Source organism: Coregonus lavaretus, assembly GCF_964263955.1.
Source record: "Coregonus lavaretus genome assembly, chromosome: 25".
Taxonomy (NCBI): domain Eukaryota; kingdom Metazoa; phylum Chordata; class Actinopteri; order Salmoniformes; family Salmonidae; genus Coregonus; species Coregonus lavaretus.
Genome location: NC_140012.1, coordinates 1882909 through 1901019, shown reverse-complemented (window position 1 = coordinate 1901019; position 18111 = coordinate 1882909). Strand labels below are relative to the sequence as shown.

General features: G+C 40.3%; 1 protein-coding gene across 1 annotated transcript in view; it reads right to left on the bottom strand.

Moving 5' to 3' along the window:
- LOC311100335 (zinc finger protein 518A-like) overlaps nucleotides 1-16300 on the bottom strand; it is a 33369-nt gene extending 17069 nt beyond the window's left edge. The window contains exon 1 of the mRNA XM_084141220.1: nucleotides 15985-16300. The gene's annotated coding sequence lies outside the window, so the exon portion shown is untranslated. The remainder of the gene's footprint in view (nucleotides 1-15984) is intronic.
- Between the last annotated feature and the right edge of the window lie 1811 nt (nucleotides 16301-18111).

Below are 18111 nucleotides of genomic sequence, written 5' to 3'. Positions count from 1 at the left end.
TGAAAGGGCAGTGTGGAGTGCAATAGAGATTGCATCATCTGTGGATCTGTTGGGGCAGTATGCAAATTGGAGTGGGTCTACGGTTTCCGGGTTAATGGTGTTGATGTGAGCATTGACCAGCCTTTCAAAGCACTTCATGGCTACAGACGTGAGTGCTACGGGTCGGTAGTCATTTAGGCAGGTTACCTTAGTGTTCTTGGGCACAGGGACTATGGTGGTCTGCTTGAAACATGTTGGTATTACAGACTCAGTCAGGGAGAGGTTGAAAATGTCAGGGAAGACACTTGCCAGTTTGCCAGCAGCTGCTCGGAGTACACGTCCTTGTAATCCGTCTGGCCCTGCGGCCTTGTGAATGTTGACCTGTTTAAAGGTCTTACTCACATCGGCTACGGAGAGCGTGTTCACACAGTCATCCGGAACAGCTGATGTGCTCATGCATGTTTCAGTTTTACTTGCGTCGAAGTGAGCATAGAAGTAATTTAGCTCGTCTAGTAGGCTTGTGTCACTGGGCAGCTTGTGGCTGTGCTTCCCTTTGTAGTCTGTAATAGTTTGCAAGCCCTGCCACATCCGACGAGCGTCGGAGCCGGTGTAGTACGATTCGATCTTAGTCCTGTATTGACACTTTGCCTGTTTGATGGTTCGTTGGAGGGCCTAGCAGGATTTCTTATAAGCTTCCGGGTTAGAGTCCCGCTCCTTGAAAGCAGCAGCTCTACCCTTCAGCTCAGTGCGGATGTTGCCTGTAATCCATGGCTTCTAGTTGGGATATGTACGTACTGTCACTCTGGGGACGACGTCATCGATGCACTTACTGATGAAGCCAGTGACTGATGTGGGGTACTCCTCAATGCCATCGGAAGAATCCCGAAACATATTCCAGTCTGTGCTAGCAAAACAGTCCTGTAGCTTAGCATCTGCTTCATCTGACCACTTTTTTATTAACTGATTCACTTGTGCTTCCTTCTTTAGTTTTTGCTTGTTAGCAGGAATCAGGAGGATATCATTATGGTCAGATTTGCCAAATTGAGGGCGAGGGAGAGCTTTGTACGCGTGTAAAGGTGGTCTAGAGTTTTTTTCCCCTCTGGTTGCACATTTAACATGCTGGTAGAAATTAGGTAAAGCGGATTTAAGTTTCCCTGCATTAAAGTCCCTGGCCACTAGGAACGCCACCTCTGGATGAGCGTTTTCCTGTTTGCTTATGGCCGAATACAGTTAATTGAGAGCGGTCTTAGTGCCAGCATCGTTTTGTGGTGGTAAATAGACAGCTGCGAAGAATACAGATGAAAACTCTCGGTAGATAGTGTGGTCTACAGCTTATCATGAGATACTCTACCTCAGGCAAGCAAAACCTTGAGAATTCCTTAGATATCTTGCACCAGCTTTTGTTTACAAATATACATAGACCACCACCCCTTGTCTTACCAGAGGCTGCTGTTCTATCCTGCCAATACAGTGTATAACCCGCCAGCTGTATGTTATTCATGTCGTCGTTCAGCCACGACTCGGTGAAACATAATATATTACAGTTAATGTCCCGTTGGTAAGATATACGTGCTTTTAGTTCGTCCACTTTATTATCCAGCGATTGTACGTTGGCCAATACTTGTCCTGTTGAAAAACATATTATAGTCCCACTAAGCCCAAACCAGATGGGATGGCGTATCGCTGTAGAAGCCATGCTGGTTAAGTGTGCCTTGAATTCTAAATAAATCACAGACAGTGTCACCAGCAAACCACCCCCCACACCATAACACCACCTCCTCCATGCTTTATGGTGGGAAATACACATGCAGAGATCATCCGTTCACCCACACCGCGTATCTAAGACACGGCGGTTGGAACCAAACATCTCCAATTTGGACTCCAGACCAAAGGACAGATTTCCACCAGTCTGATGTCCATTGCTCGTGTTTCTTGACCCAAGCAGGTCTCTTCTTCTTATTAGTGTCCTTTAGTAGTGGTTTCTTTGCAGCAATTCGACCATGAAGGCCTGATTCACACAGTCCCCTCTGAACAGTTGATGTTGAGATGTGTCAGTTAATTGAACTCCGTGAAGCATTTATTTGGGCTGCAATTTCTGAGGCTGGTAACTCTAATGAACTTATCCTCTGCAGCAGAGGTAACTCTGGGTCTTCCATTCCTGTGGCGGTCCTCATGAGAGCCAGTTTCATCATTGCGCTTGATGGTTTTTGCGACTGTACTTGAAATGTTCTGGATTGACTGACCTTCATGTCTTAAAGTAATGCTTATTTGAGCTGTTCTTGTCATAATATGGACTTGGTCTTTTACCAAATAGGGCCATCTTCTGTATACCCCCCCCCCCTTCCTTGTCACAACACAACTGATTGGCTCAAACGCATTAAGAAGGAAAGAAATTCCACAAATTAACTTTTAAGAAGGCACACCTGTTAATTGAAATGCATTTCAGGTGACTACCTCATGAAGCTGGTTGAGAGAATGCCAAGAGTGTGCAAAGCTGTCATCAAGGCAAAGGGTGGCTATTTGAAGAATTTCAAATATAAAATATTATATTACTTTTTTGGTTACTACATGATTCCATATGTGTTATTTTATAGTTTTGATGTCTTCACTATTATTCAACAATGTAATGTAGTATATTCAACAAATAGTAAACATAAAGAAAAACCCTGGAATGAATAGGTGTCTCCAAACTTTTGACTGGTACTGTATGTTTGGTGTTGTCAATGTTTGATCCTGTGAAACTTGGAATAGCTCTCAGATTAGCAAGTCCTGTCATGATCACTTGGTTGGTACAGGCGAGCACATCAGCTGTAGAGCAGCAGCTCAAATTATGTATCTCTGTCTCAGTGAAATAGTTCCAGTGTTTAGCTGTATATTGTCAGCTAACTAGTTGGTTGTTTTGTCTTGTTTCTACCAATGTAACTTATTCTGGAAACAGCCCAAACTGCTTACTATAGCTAGCTAGCTGGTCTGTCAGGCAAGAAAAGTTGTGTGTGGCGGTAAATATGGGCTGCGCTCGCGAAGCTTCAACTTCAACTGTCACTAGCTAGCCATACAGACAGCCAACTAACTAGCCACGGAAATGTAGATGAGAGTAATTTGTGTTTATTTGTTGGGTTTAGGTCATGGTTTGTCATGTTTTCTTGATACAGACATTCATAGGCTACAATAGGATTGGGCGGTATACCGGGGTATTTGGTAATAGCCACAGGATGGTTTTTCAATACCGTCGAAATTATTTTCTATAAAAAAAATTATATACATTTTCATATTTGTAGCTACTTTTTAAATAAATACCTGCAGTCAAACTTGTGCAACACGTTAAGAGATAAAGCAGATCGCGTTCTTCATTTCACAGGTCACATTATGAAGCTTACCGTAGTTCTCCAGAACAGTTGAGCCAGTCACGTGTTTGTTTGTAAATAGCACAACGGAAGAAAGTGGGAGCAGCTGTGTATGGACAGGGGTCGCATTTTATATTGAGTCAATGTTTTTTGCTTCAATAGAGTGATCAGGGTTGTATAACTATAGTTTTCCTTCACAGAAAATGCATTAGATCAAAACATTCGGCAGAAAATAGCTTAATTGTCATCAGATGACAACAGAAGTGCAACACTATTTGGCTGGCAGCCACACAAGTACAGCTTACAATGAAAAAGCAAGGTATTTTTTCCCCTCTTTTTTTTTGAATGCTTAAAGGTAATCTTGCATTTTACCGGAGACAAGTAGGCTGGCTACACTGAGAAAAGTACCAGAGAAAAGTAGCTACACATCAGTCAGAGCGTTGTCTTTTGATAGAATGCCCGTTTGTGAATTCTCATCTCTGTGTAGAAGTGCAAATGAAGCACATTTGTTTGACGCCGAGCAGAAATTACAATAAGAATCATTTTAGATCTGCAATTACAAAACGCAGGAAGATATTTCTTATGAGTTTTATCTTTTTTTCCTGCGTATTAAGCTAGCAGCTTCTATGGAAATTCGCTGTTACTTGTGCTGATTTTGTTAGCATTCTGGTAATAGACGCCCAATGGGCTTTTTATACTTTTTTTGGCACCACCTTGTGTACTAAGCCGGTAATAGAGTAAATCCTGGCGTGAGAGAATCTGGATACCACCCAACCCTAGGCTATACATTGACTCGTTTTCCTATTTGACAGCTTAGCTGTCGTGTTAGGGTAGATGCCCGCTCAGTGGAACGCATATGATATTGAGTTGCAGTGATATTTAAATAGCCAGCTAACAAGTTGCTTGTTTTGTCCTGTTTCTACTGATACAATTCATTTGGAAACTAGCCCAGCTTCGTAACTAATCAGCTAACATTGGTGAACTATGTAGTTAGTCTGTCAGGCAAGAAAACGAGAGTGGAGGCAACATTGTGCTTCGCTCGCGACGCTGTCACTTACTTGATCGTCACACTCCCTCCCAACTAAAATAACCAGCTAACTACGGCCATCGAAATACATGAAGAATTATTATAAACCTGTTTGGCTAAATTGCACAGTGTCATCTTTGTAATCTTTTACTTAAATAAACAATAGTGGATGATGTGTTGAATCTGTAAACCATTGTGCCACATACTATGACTTCTTACCATCTATGAAAAGTAATCTGACCATGGGTCTTGTTGTGTGTGTACCCTATATAGCCTTTATGGTTATAATCTGACCCATCTATGAACGTCAAGACGTTTCATGGCATGTTGTATGCTAAATGCAAACACTGAAGTGACAGTGTGACATTAATTTGTCCTACAAATCTTATAGGGAAATGGTGTACTTTTTTAAAAATAGTCTCTGAACAGTTGTTGTGTATCTTCTCTCTTTAGATCTGTCTCTATCTAATACTTGTTGCATTCACTGAATTGTTGTCAAAGTGGCCTACCATTTCTACATTTTGTCAGGCCTGGTCTGTACTAAATCTTGAGAGGTTATCTACATTTTGAAATATTCTCTGAATAGTTGTTTGCATTTTTACAGAAGTAAGAATTGTTGTAAATCAAATAGCCTACTTTGTGTGGTGTGATATTAAAAGAAGAGGTTGTGCTCTTTACAACTAACTATTGGGTACTAACTACTAAACTTGAAGTATCCCTATTCATATTAGAACTGAGGGTATGGAAATCTACTGAGTACGAGAGGGGAGTGCAGAAAGTTTACATTTTGTCAGAACATGTTATTGGTAAATTTCAGGTATCCTATGGAGAGGAGAAGTGCCACAGTCTGGTTTCAGTTAACAGATAAGGTAGGACAGCCGTGAGTTGGGGAGGAGTGAGGAATGTGGGCTGAGGTCCGGTCATATGAAGAAGTGAAGAGGAACAGTCCTATGACATACACACATAGGAGGCAGGGCCATGTCTACACCAATGAGAGGAACCAGTTAAGTTACTGCCTAGCAACAGAGATGTATTGATGTCTAGATGTGCAAGGAGTTGACTCCGCCCATTAGAGGGTATAAATAATATGTACTTGTGTAAACATGTCTTTGTCTTTGCAGCTGTTTGACGCAGTGGGTGAATAAACTTGGTTTGAGCTTTTCCTAGTCGTCCATGTGTTTTACTCTGTATATTTAGAACCTAACATAACTTGTAATTGTCATTTGTTGTTTGAGCCTTGTCTGTTTGAAATGTGAGACAATTTGCTTTATCTTGAAAATTCTCAGTAATCTACAGCAGCATTCTAGAATTCTATTGGGGTCTAAAGGGTTAACTAATGTTTTCATAGGAATGTTTGCGTGATGTGCACACGAACAGTCAAATAGAACTTACCCAGAACGTGGTTACCATGTTCTCAGAACATAAGATAATGTTCTAGACACGTTTCATGGGAACGTTGCAAGAACATTTGTGTGTCCAGTTCTGTGAGTTAGGATAATAATCCATCAACGTCCCACAAAACATACACAGAACATGGTTGCCATGTTCTCAGAACATAAAGGAATACTACAGGATTTTGGCAATGAAGCCCTTTATCTACTTCCCTAGAGACAGATGAACTCATGGATACCATTTTTATGTCTCTGCGTGTAGTTTGAAGGAAGTTGCTAACTAGCATTAGCACAATGACTGGAAGTCTATAGTAACTGTTAGCATGCCAGTAGATATAGACTTCCAGTCACTGCGAAACTACCTCTTACTTTATGCAGAGACATAAAAATGGTATCCATGAGTTCATCGGACTCTGGGGAAGTAGTCTAGATAAAAGGCTTCATTGCCAAATCCCAAAGTATGCCTTTCATGTTCTAGACACATTTCATTGGAACGTTGCAAGAACATGTGTCTGAAGAAAAATTCATTACACGTCATGCCTTGTTACTGTTGCCGAACCAATAAACACCCTGATTGGTGAACCCCTGATCCATTCATAGCGCTTTGTCTGTTGGCAAGGTTAGGGATCCTCTCACACAGTGATTTTAACATAGTGTTTTCAATTTACACTACCGTTCAAAAGTTTGGGGTCACTTAGAGATGTCCTTGTTTTCGAAAGAAAAGCTTTTTTTTTCTCAATTAAAATAACATCAAATTGATCAGAAATACAGTGTAGACATTGTTAATGTTGTAAATGGCTATTGTAGCTGGAAACGGCTGATTTAATGTAATATCTACATAGGCGTACAGAGGCCCATTATCAGCAACCATCAGTCCTGTGTTCCAATGGCACGTTGTGTTTGCTAATCCAAGTTTATCATTTTAAAAGGCTAATTGATCATTAGAAAACCCTTTTGAAATTATGTTAGCACAGCTGAAAACTGTTGTGCTGATTAAAGAAGAAATAAAACTGGCCTTCTTGAGACTAGTTGAGTATCTGGAGCATCAGCAATTGTGGGTTTGATTACAGGCTCAAAATGGCCAGAAACAAATAACTTTCTTCTGAAACGTCAGTCTATTCTTGTTCTGAGAAATGAAGGCTATTCCATGCGAGAAATTACCAAGAAACTGAAGATCTCGTACAACGCTGTGTACTACTCCCTTCACAGAAGAGTGCAAATTGGGTCTAACCAGAATAGAAAGAGGAGTGGGAAGCCCCGGTGCACAACTAAGTAAGAGGACAAATACATTAGTGTCTAGTTTGAGAAACAGACGCCTCACAGGTCCTCAACTGGCAGCTTCATTAAATAGTACCTGCAAAACACCAGTCAACGTCAACAGTGAAGAGGCGACTCTGGGATGCTGACCTTCTAGGCAGAGTTGCAAAGAAAAAGCCATATCTCAGACTGGCCAATAAAAATAAAATATTAAGATGGGCAAAAGAACACAGACACTGGACAGAGGAAGATTGGAAAAAAGTGTTATGGACAGACGAATCGAAGTTTGAGGTGTTCGGATCACAAAGAAGAACATTTGTGAGACGCAGACCAAATGAAAAGATGCTGGAGGAGTGCTTGATGCCATCTGTCAAGCATGGTGGAGGCAATGTGATAGTCTGGGGGTTCTTTGTTGGTGGTAAAGTGGAGATTTGTACAGGGTAAAAGGGATCTTGAAGAAGGAAGGCTATCAATCCATTTTGCAACGCCATGCCGTACCCTGTGGACGGCGCTTGATTGGAGCCAATTTCCTCCTACAACAGGACAATGACCCAAAGCACAGCTCCAAACTATGCAATAACTATTTAGGGAATAAGCAGTCAGCTGGTATTCTGTCTATAATGGAGTGGCCAGCACAGTCACCGGATCTCAACCCTATTGAGCTGTTATGGGAGCAGCTTGACCGTATGGTACGTAAGAACTGCCCATCAAGCCAATCCAACTTGTGGGAGGTGCTTCAGGAAGCATGGGGTGAAATCTCTTCAGATTACCTCAGCAAATGGACAATTAGAATGCCAAAAGGTCTGCAAGGCTGTAATTGCTGCAAATTGAGGATTCTTTGACGAAAGCAAAGTTTGAAGGACACCATTATTATTTCAATAAAAAATCATAATTTCTAACCTTGTCAATGACTACATTTCCTATGCATTTTGCTAGATTTCCTATTCAAACTAATTTCATGTATGTTTTCATGGAATTCAAGGACATTTCTAAGTGACCCCAAACTTTTGAACGGTAATGTACATATTTGACATACATGAATAGATAAAAAGGGCCTCATTACCAAAATCCCAAATTATCCCTTTAACATACAGTGCCTTTGGAAAGTATTCAGACTTTTTCCACATTTTGTTACGTTACAGCCTTATTCTAAAATGGATTAAATAAATAAAAATCCTCAGCAATCTATACACAATACCCCATAATGACAAAGCAAAAACAGGTTTAGACATTTTGGCAAATGTATTAAAAATAAAAAAACAGAAATACCTTATTTACATAAGTATTCAGACCCTTTGCTATGAGACTCGAAATTGAGCTCCGGTGCATCCTGTTTCCATTGACCATCCTTGAGTCGTTTCTACAACTTCATTGCAGTCCACCTGTGGTAAATTCAATTGATTGGACATGATTTGGAAAGGCACACACCTGTCTATACAAGGGCCCACAGCTGGAAAAAAAACCAAGCCATGAGGTCGAAGGAATTGTCCGTAGAGCTCAGACAGGATTGTGTTGAGGAACAGATCTGGGGAAGGGTACGAAAAAAAATTCTGCAGCGTTGAAGGTCCCCAAGAACACAGTGGCCACCCTCATTCTTAAATGGAAGAAGTTTGGAACCACTAAGATTCTTCCTAGAGCTGGCCGCCTGGCCAAACTGAGCAATCGGGGGGAGGTGACCAAGAACCCAATGATCACTCTGACAGAGCTCCAGAGTTCCTCTGTGGAGATGGGCAAACCTTCCAGAAGGACTATTATCTCTGCAGCACTCCACCAATCAGATCTTTATGGTAGAGCGGCCAGACGGAAACCACTCCTCAGTAAAAAAGGCATATGACAGCCCGCTTGGAGTTGGCCAAAAGGCACCTAAAGGACTCTCAGACCATGAGCAACAAGATTCTCTGGTCTGATGAATCCAAGATTTTACTCTTTGGCCTGAATGCCAAGCGTCAAGTCTGGAGGAAACATGGCACCACCCCTACAGTGAAGCATGTTGGTGGTAGCATCATGCTGTGGGGATGTTTTTCAGTGGCAGGGAGCAGGAGACTAGTCAGGATCGAGGGAAAGATGAACGGAGCAAAGTACAGAGCGATTATTGATGAAAACATGCTCCAGAGCGCTCAGGACCTCAGTCTGGGGTGAAGGTTCACCTTCCAACAGGACAACGACCCTAAGCACACAGCCAAGACAACGCAGGAGTGGCTTCGGGACAAGTCTCAATGTCCTTGAGTGGCCCAGCCAAAGCCCGGACTTGAACCCGATCTAATATCTCTGGAGAGACCTGAAAATAGCTGTGCAGCGAAGCTCCCCATCCTGACAGAGCTTGAGAGGATCTGCAGAGAAGAATGGGAGAAACTCCCCAAATGCAGGTGTGCCAAGCTTGTAGCGTCATACCCAAGAAGACTCGAGGCTGAAATCGCTTCTAAAGGCGCTACAACAAAGTAAAATGAGTAAAGGGTCTGAATACTTATGTAAATGTGATATTTTTCTTTTTTTAATTATTAAATGTGCAAACATTTCTAAAAACCTTTTTTTGCTTTGTCATTATGGGTTATTGTGTGTAGATTTCATCCATTTTAGAATAAGGCTGTAACATAACAAATTGTGGAAAAAGTCAAGGTCCCTGAATACTTTCCGAATGCACTGTACATCTACAGAAATAAGGCATCCTGCTACTGTTACCTGTTTGAGTATTTGTTTAATAGCCTACTGATTCCATGAGCACCAAGCCTCACGCAACCACAACATGTCGGATAAAGAATTTCACAAATTCCGCTGTTTTTAATCTTTGCTATGCTGTAATAAAGACTTTACACTTTCGTTATAAACAGCCTCTCTGGTATTACTTAGAATTTATGTAGTGTTATTTAGACTGTTCCAAATTGTCAGGACAATGTTATGAATAATAATAACAACCCTCCTTTTTCGTGATCTCCTTGTTATTATTATTATTATTATTATTATTATTATTACTATTATTATGAGCAGTAGGCCTAAGAGCGCATCCTGTATAGTCTTAATACCGTAACTTACCTAGGCCTATATTTCAATACTTATATAGGCTACTGTATCAATCAATCATTCATTTGTTTATGTCATCACACAGCATATGAGTAATTTATGATTTGAAATGCAATCAAGCATTTTAGTTTTATACTGAACAAAAATCTAAACGCAACATGCAAAAGAAAAATCAGTCAATTGAAATAAATTATATGGATTTCTAATGACTGGGCAGGGGCACAGCCATGGGTGGGCCTGGGAGACCATAGAACCACCCACTGGGGAGCCAGGCCCCGACAAAAGGGCTTTATTACAGAGAGAAATAGTCCTCAGTTTCATCAGCTGTCTGGGTGGCTGGTCTCAGATGATCCCGCAGGTAAAGAAGACGAATGTGGAGGTCCTGGGCTGGCGTGGTTATACGAGGTCTGCGGTTGTGAGGCCTGTTGGACGTACTGCCAAATACTCTAAAACTACGTTGGGAGACGGTTTACGGTAGAGAAATTAACTTCCAATTATCTGGCAACAGCTCTGGTGGACTTTCCTACAGTCAGCATGCCAATTGCACACTCCCTCTAAACTTGAGACATCTGTGGCATTGTTTTGTGTGACAAAACTGCACATTTTAGAGTGGCCTTTTATTGTCCCTGGTAAAAGGTGCACCTGTGTAAGGATTATGCTGTTTAATCAGCTTCTTGATATGCCACACCTGTCCGGTGGAAGTATTATCTTGGCAAAGGTGAAATGCTCACTAACAGGGATGTAAACAAATTTGTGCACACAATTTGAGAGAAATAAGCTTTTTGTGCGTACGGAACATTTCTGGGATCTTTTATTTCAGCTCATGAAACATGGAACCAACACTTCACATGTTGAGTTTATATTTTTGTTCAGTATAAATTCAAATAAAGCGACCCTTGAGTAATTCGATGTAAATAATACTTAAACCATTCCATTTCGGCAATTGCATTCACGAATGCATGAGACTGTTGTTAGTCTTTGCTGTACTAAAGGCGTTACAAAAAATTTAAACAGCAAGTCTGAGTCCAGCCAGCACAATCAATTCAATTGCAGTCGGACTCCCTCTAGTCATTTGTGTCTTAATTATTTCATCAAACAGTGCACTTAAAACATCAGACAAGCTAAGTGCATATAGTTGATTTGATTAAAACACATAGGATGTGTCTACAGTTGAAGTCGGAAGTTTACATACACCTTAGCCAAATACATTTAAACTCAGGTTTTGCAATTCCTGATATTTAATCCTAGTGAGAATTCCCTGTCTTAGGTCGGTTAGGATCACCACTTTATTTTAAGAATGTGAAATGTCAGAATAATAGAGAGAATGATTTATTTCAGCTTTTCTTTCTTTCATCACATTCCCAGTGGGTCAGAAGTTTACATACACTCAATTAGTATTTGGTAGCACTGCCTTTAAAATTGTTTAACCTGGGTCAAACGTTTTGGGTAGCCTTCCACAAGCTTCCCACAATAAACTGGGTGAATTTTGGCCCATTCCTCCTGACAGAGCTGGTGTAACTGAGTCAGGTTGGTAGGCCTCCTTGCTCGCACACACTTTTTCAGTTCTGCCCACACATTTTCTGTACGATTGAGGTCAGGGCTTTGTGATGGCCACTCCAATACCTTGACTTTGTTGTCCTTAAACCATGTTGCCACAACTTTGGAAGTATGCTTGGGATCATTGTCCATTTGGAAGACCCATTTGCGACCAAGCTTTAACTTCCTGACTGATGTCTTAAGATGTTGCCTCAATTTATCCACATAATTTTCCTTCCTCATTATGCCATCTATTTTGTGAAGTGCATCAGTCCCTCCGGCAGCAAAGCACCCCCACAGCATGATGCTGCCACCCCCGTGCTTCACGGTTGGGATGGTGTTCTTCGGCTTGCAAGCATCCCCCCTTTCCTCCAAACATAACGACGGTCATTATGGCCAAACAGTTCTATTTTTGTTTCATCAGACCAGAGGACATTTCTCAAAAAAGTACGATCTTTGTCCCCATGTGCAGTTGCAAACCGTAATCTGGCTTTTTTATGGCGGTTTTGGAGCAGTGGCTTCTTCCTTGCTGAGCGGCCTTTCAGGTTATGTCAATATAGTACTCGTTTTACTGTGGATATAGATACTTTTGTACCTGTTTCCTCCAGCATCTTCACAAGGTCCTTTGCTGTTGTTCTGGTATTGATTTGCACTTTTCATACCAAAGTACGTTCATCTCTAGGAGAAAGAACGCGTCTCCTTCCTGAGCGGTATGACGGCTGCATGGTCCTATGGTGTTTATACTTGCGTACTATTGTTTGTACAGATGAACGTGGTACCGTCAGGTGTTTGGAAATTGCTCCCAAGGATGAAGCAGACTTGTGGAGGTCTACAAAAATGTTTCTGAGGTCTTTGCTGATTTCTTTTGATTTTCCCATGATGTCAAGCAAAGAGGCACTGAGTTTGAAGGTAGGCCTTGAAATACATCCACAAGTACACCTCCAATTGACTCAAATTATGTCAATTAGCCTATCAGAAGCTTCTAAAGCCATTACATAATTTTCTGGAATTTTCCAAGCTGTTCAAAGGCACAGTCAACTTAGTGTATGTAAACTTCTGACACACTGGAATTGTGATACAGTGAATTATAAGTGAAATAATCTGTCTGTAAACAATTGTTGGAAAAAGTACTTGTGTCATGCACAAAGTAGATGTCCTAACCGACTTGCCAAAACTATAGTTTGTCAACAAGAAATTTGTGGAGTGGTTGAAAAACGAGTTTTAATGACTCCAACCTAAGTGTATATGGAAAAATACATGTTTTAAATGTTCAACCAATTAATTGGTCGAAAGAACAGACGACTCTCGGTCGACAAATATTTTTTTTTACTCTGGGACAGCCCTGAGCCTTAGTCTCACGTTGCCATACCTCCAAAATCATGTCGTTGTCACGCCACCCTTGGAGGTCTGGATAATTTTTTATTGCAAAAACGCTTTGAATGGTCTGCTGGCTCCCAGCGGCAAGATTTTGATTGGATGTTACATTTCAAAAATCCTCCCCCCACACGCCCGTGCCTGTGTTTTATGTGCTTGACTGTTTTCCGTCTGGGTAGTTGTGCCCATGCTAGTGTCAAGTGCTAGTTTTCAAGTTATCAAGTGTGGCTGACAGTCTGCAATTTATATTTATTGAAATTGAAAGTTGATTACATAAAGTTGAAGGCATAAAATTAACACCCGCTAAATGCGGGTAGATTTAGGTATTGGCGGGTAAGAATGTCTACTTCACCAGCCACGTTGGCATGTCAATTTGCAGGGCTCTACAGTGCGAACATTACATTCACATTTGTGAATAAAAATAGAGTCAAAAGTCAAGTATGAACATATGTGCTGTTTTCAAATTATTTCTGCTGTTTTGTTTCATAGCTGCTAATGGCACAAAGAAATTCGAATTCTACATCCCACCTCGCGCAGCAACAAGCGCACCGAGTGAAGCACTGAGATTCATTTTGAGGCGCTGGGCACAGGCATAAAAGTTGGTCTAATTTACTCAAGTCAGCAAAGTGAGACTTTGTCCTCATGTTTCTTGGCTATTTACATTGTTTTGTTCACAAGCTAGGTTATTTTTCAATGTTAGTTTGAATCTGTTGCTTTAACTGATAGCGAAGAGAAATCTCTCTCTCACCCACCCTTAAAGGGGCAGCTGAACCTTTTTGTCTTATCTGATACTTTGGTTAAAAAAAAAGAAAATGAAATTGAGCAATATACCACATCACTTCTTACTAATATATTTATTGTTTTGGAAACATTACGAAGCATGGTCATCCATTTTTTTTATGTAATTATGGTGTAAAAAATATTTTGGCTGGTAAAAAAAATCTTAATGTCTGGTAGATTTTTTTATCTACCTGCCACTGTGGCTGGTGAAACAAAAAGTTAATTTTAGGCCCTGCTGAAAAAGTGAAACGTCACAACACATTCTAAACCGCTCTGGTGACAAACATACTTTTTTCCTTGCCTGCATTCGTCCACATGGCTGCTGGCTGCGCTTTGCTACCACCAAAAATAGTGAAGATTGGCCATTATTTTGTTTTTGTAACTAGCTAACTGTACACACTGTTTAGCTAAGTGAATTAAATGTCATCAGGTAGACAACTTCCTATTAGCTAGCTATCTTGATGTACAGTAATCATTGTAAATTTGGCAGCTTATCATATGGCATGCATCACCAATGCAGCCATAGGCCTACAGTATGATAGCATAACTGGATTTATGGGCATCTGTCATCTGAAGCAGAGAATAGCTAAACTCACATTGTTTACATGATAAGCTATATGTTCTCAATTAAAAATGATACAAGTAGACAATTAGGCAAACCATGTACCAGATGTTGTACATGCCTTTTAAGTGCTGACATACAATTGTTTAGTGCAAATCCAACCCTTGTAATTTACAGTATGAAAATAACGAGAAGACAATTAGGCTACCGGAGATGAGCATTACAGGTAACATTTTATCAGGTTCATTTTCTTTCATTCATTTTAGCAATGTTTCTTGCAAAATTATTGCAGTTGTTCCCACAGACAGTACATGGTTGCTCTACGTACCACTGACCCTGGATAAGATAGTGACTGGGCTAACACAGATAAACTTTTATGTTAATAATATGCTGTTTTTATTAACATTTTGTTGGCTTTATAATCATGACAGAAATGTAACTAACTTATTAGTTAGTTATACCTAGGTAGCTTACAAGGTTAGCTGACTTTTCTCAGAAACGCCAACATTTTAAATATTGATATGGCCAGCACTGTCGACTATTTCTCCTCTCTTTTTGCGGCTTTAGCTCATCTCGGAACAACAGAGAAATGCTGTGAAAACCTTGTTTGTTTTGTAGACATTTTTTGGTCCTCACGCACTGTTGCTCCTATGGCACTAATCTGGTGAGTACATTTGGAGCTCCGCCAAGCAAGGCATTTGATTGGTTTGACGTGTTGCGAGGAAACTGACTTACACCAGGTTCTGACCCCTCTTTAGCCGATTTCTGCCATGGAACTTCCCCAGGCATCCTGTTATAGGGAAGCCAGAAGTCGGAGAGTTCCGAATTCCCAGTTGTTTTGAACTGGGCAAGTGTCCATGCTGACATCGTTCCCCAACCCATCCCCATTTTTCAACTGGTCGTTCAGTACAGCACCATTTCCATTCAATTGAACGTCCCAGAACCTAAAAACATCCCGAAAGTAGCCTATACAAAAACGATGTGCACGCTTCCATGGGGCAGAAGTCAGCCTGTTGTTGTGAAGCCTGGATGGCCAGATTGCTAGCAAGATCGACAAGAAACTGCCATGTGGGGAATCATAAGTGGCTCCTTTCAACTTGTTATTGATACCATGTCTTGTTTTGAGTTGTTTTGACTGATTTCATGTCAATGCTAATAAGGCTAAAATTCACTAGCTAGTTAACCAACAACTGTAACGATGTATTTGAGAGACAACAATTAGTCATTGTGCAAATTTCATTATGTTTTCAATAAACATTGGAGACAAAATATAGCTTACATGTTGTCAACAATCTAAGCCGACCTCATCCGTTTTGCACCATGGTTGCGCGCTTCTTGTTTTTTTGCTAAACAACCAACCCATCTATAGAGCCTTTCTCTAACTTTGAGAAACGCGCGGACGTATACAACACCAGTGTAAGGAAGCATTGAACAATGTTTGTCTTGCGAATTTACACTGTTCTAGCTAACGTTACTTAACTAATCAAGTTCATCCTTGATGACAAATAATTACTTTACGTTGCGACTGGTGTAAGAACAATAACCGGTTATTGAAATACAAAATAGAGCTTGCCCGCACCCACTCGAGAAATAGCACCTCATAATGTAAATGTATGGTTAGATTATTTATCTAGACATTCTTCACTGCGACGCAATGTAAGCACGTGACATTGCAAAAATTACAGTTGAAAAAACGTTTACTGTTGATTAATTTACCTTCCTTTTCTCTTCAGCCTTGCAGGTCAGCGACGGCGGCCATGACAGTTCCATCCGGGTACTTCGGTGCTGACTGACTGAGGTTGGTGAGGCATCTAAAGCGGATGAATATGGATTACCTGCTACACTCGAGTCAAGAGCTGTTCGAGCTTTTAGAAAATTATTTTTCTATGCGAACGACTGATTCAGAAGAGGCAAATTCATATGAAGACAATGTTCACAGGCCCGTGTTCTACATTTCATCTGTTTCGCTAAATTATCATGGCAGCGCTTCCCATCCGAAACAGTTCATGCATATATTATGACGACATTTTGTGACGTTTTGGTCTTCGGCAATATTTTTTCCCCCGGCTTTTCGTGCCATAGAACTAGAATGAATAGAACAGTGGTCCCCATTGAATTTAATGACGCATAATAGGTGGACTGGCGGCCATTGCAAGCGTACCCATAGGAGCAAAGTAGGACGTAAAAGCAGGAAGTTGTACCCATCAATCTGTGCTGTGATTTGTTTAAACAACTCAACTAACATTTTAAAAAAAGACATTCCATTGCTGGAGCCACATCAGTTAGCGTAATTTAAATGAGCATTCTACATTACCTTGGAAATTATTGCGTCACAATACCAGGCAGACATTGCAAGTGTACCCATGATATCCATGGCTGTTCTATTAATTAGATTTCTATGGTGTGTGTGTGCACTACATTTTCTTCCTGAGGCAAGCGGAAGTTCGTAGCTATTATCTACACCCCGTCCGTGAATTGTCAACAATATGGAGTCTTCAACCAACTCGTTTTCATGCAAATTTTTTCACTTGAGAAATACTGCGCCAAACATTTTGTTTAAATGTAAAATTGCGCGACTAAGACCTCCTAGGCAAAAACATAAAATTAATTACAGTTTCTTGAGTTATTTTAGATGAATTCAGACTATTTTGAGGAAGTGTATACTGGCTACGTCAACTCAAGAGGGACAAACAGTACTATTGCCGACTTGCGCCTATATGTCGACTGCATGAACTTTACAAAAATGTGATCACATTTTTTCTTCATTTATTGCATTACACGAACATTGTACAAAACAATATACAGATATCACACAGAAAAAAAAGTATATTATGCTATAGACAAGTTACATTTTGACATACTGTAGACACTTTGGTAATTTGGTATTTATATATTGTAGGGATGTTATAATATTGTAAATCGATTAGGATTTTTTTATTTTATTTTTTTACCTATGAACGTCATTTTCTTAATGAAAAATGTTCTCAATAAAATGAACAAATTCACACTGTATTGGCAGTCACTGTGTGTGTATGTAAAATTAAAAGGAATATCACATTTGGTAATGCTGATAGGTTTACCCATCTTATCACTAAAATATATTTTCATATCTGTCCAATATTTCACTATGCAAACAATTACAAAATGCTCTATAGTCTCATTTTCAAATTCACAAAAGCTATATTGCAAAATGTGACATTTTAGCAGTTGAAGATGCAGTGAGTCCTAGATCATGTGATCAAAGTGTCATGATGTTTTGACTGCAGTGAGAGAGGCACTACTCGGCGGAAAATCTGTCTCCCTCCAGCAGGTTGTGTTTTTCATTGTTTCGCCCACCAAGCAAGGAGTTTTGGTATGGAGGTCAATGTGAGCGTGTCGAATTTGGTCAACATAAAATGAATTACTTATTTGCCAAGTGAGGTTTATTTGATCGAATACAAGTTTTGTAATGTTTTATGTTGTTACGAGTGTGCTGATATAAGTAGGACACGTGACATCCCGGCAAGTTTGAGATAAAACACTTTATATCAGAGTTCTCTCGAGATGAGGCTAGTAGCATAGCATCTCTCTCCATTGAATACAGGTGATTGATGTCAACAACCCTCATCGAATATTCAGAAAAGGATTACAATAATGAGATGTATCCAAATCACATTTTATTTATCATATGCCCCGAATACCGTGAAATGCTTACTTACAAGAAAGGATACGCGGGAGCTAGACAGCATGCCACTTTGTGGACAACGACTCCCATTGTTAGGGAGGAGAGACATGTACAGTACCATTCAAAAGTTTGGACACACCTACTCATTCAAGGGTTTTTCTTTATTTGTACTATTTTTT